The 1,487-nt window shown below is 40.1% G+C and overlaps 1 long non-coding RNA gene across 1 annotated transcript in view; it reads right to left on the reverse strand.

Annotated features, from left to right (window-relative positions):
* Positions 1–666, reverse strand: part of LOC111383415 — a 16,288-nt gene extending 15,622 nt beyond the window's left edge. Inside the window, exon 1 of the long non-coding RNA XR_002700738.1 lies at positions 118–666. This is a non-coding gene — a long non-coding RNA (uncharacterized LOC111383415). The remainder of the gene's footprint in view (positions 1–117) is intronic.
* Positions 667–1,487: the final 821 nt, after the last annotated feature.

Below are 1,487 nucleotides of genomic sequence, written 5' to 3' on the forward strand. Positions count from 1 at the left end.
TTATTTTTTTTTTTTTTTTTTTTTACTCAACAAAATGGACTGATTTGCACTAAACTTTAAAGCAGTATAAAATCTAATTGAGAACTTTTCTATGGAATAATAAATAAAAGGGCTTACCACAGCTCCCTTGATCTTTCACTGGAGGGACAGGGCCTTTGTCTCTCCAGTCAATGGAATTTGGCAAGTTGTTGCCGTCTTTCAGTTTATACCGTCCCGATCACTCTTCGTCTTCCTATCACCGATTTTCGCACACAAATACATGGATCGGTACTCCTCATTGCTGAGATCAGTGAATCAGTTCAAACCCAGTTTATAGGTCCGATTCGCAGCGCTGTTCTGCTCATCTATGTACCTTATATTATCCAAAAAAAGATCTCGAAGAGAAAGAACATCGTTTTTGCACCCTCAATCAACACTAAGACCTTCTATTGGGGCTGAACGTGAGCAAATTAATTGGGCAAAATATGGAGAATTAAAACTTTTGGTCGGGAGTGAAGAAGAGGAGGAGAGGGGAGAGGCGTGAGTTATTAGTCTAGCGTTTGGATTATTTTGGGTCCATATATAATTTTATTTGTGTTCATTTTTTGATACTTTTTGCAACCTTCAACGAATGCTGCAAAAAGGAAAAATGTCTTAATAATGAACGTTGCGAAAAATAAAACTTTTTGCAACATTTGATAAATGTTGTGAAAAGTGAAATTTTTGTAATGGCCAGTAAACATTGAAAACAGAACCTTTTCGCAATATTTAGTAAGTGTTGTGAAAATGGAACTTTTCACAACATTCAATAAACGTTGCAAAATGTGACATTAAAAATGTTGCGTGTTGTCATACTTGACCAATCTACTTGGGCCAATGGCCCATTCAGGCCGAACCACGTGACACTCCAGCCTAGGTGGCATATATTGCCGAGGTGGGCAATGGTCGAAGCCCTTCAAACCGAAGTCCACTAGACGAGGCGCCTTTTTACCGAGGCCTGTGAACGTACCCGAGGTCCACATGCCGAGGCTCATGAACCGAAACCATGATGCTGAACCTAGTTGAAGATAGCTGAAGCCCTCAAGCTGAAGTATTGTGTGAAATGATCGAAGCCCAGAAGCTGATGCAGGAGCCTCCGAACCACAAGGGAGTGTCTTCCATGTTCACTTCTCCCAAGAGATCGTCTGCATAAAGATCTTATTCGAATGATTGATGGAACGTTTGTCATAAGCATAAAAGTCAAGTCTTGTCACTAGTATGGGGGCTCTGCACAAGCAATAAATGTGCTGCAAGCTAGCAAGTCAAACCTCATGCCTAATAAGATGTTTAAATCAAAGAGATGAGGCCACGTGCCACCTTATCCAAGGGCTCCCATTTCACGTGTACCACTATAAATACTTCCCTTGTGTAACATCAAAAGGCTAATACAAGAATCAATACAAAGAACTACACTTTACTCAACTCTCGCCCATTTACTTGCAATACACAAATCGAGTTTATATACATTT

This window comes from Olea europaea, unplaced genomic scaffold (assembly GCF_002742605.1).
Source record: "Olea europaea var. sylvestris unplaced genomic scaffold, O_europaea_v1 scaffold2682, whole genome shotgun sequence".
Taxonomy (NCBI): Eukaryota; Viridiplantae; Streptophyta; class Magnoliopsida; order Lamiales; family Oleaceae; genus Olea; species Olea europaea.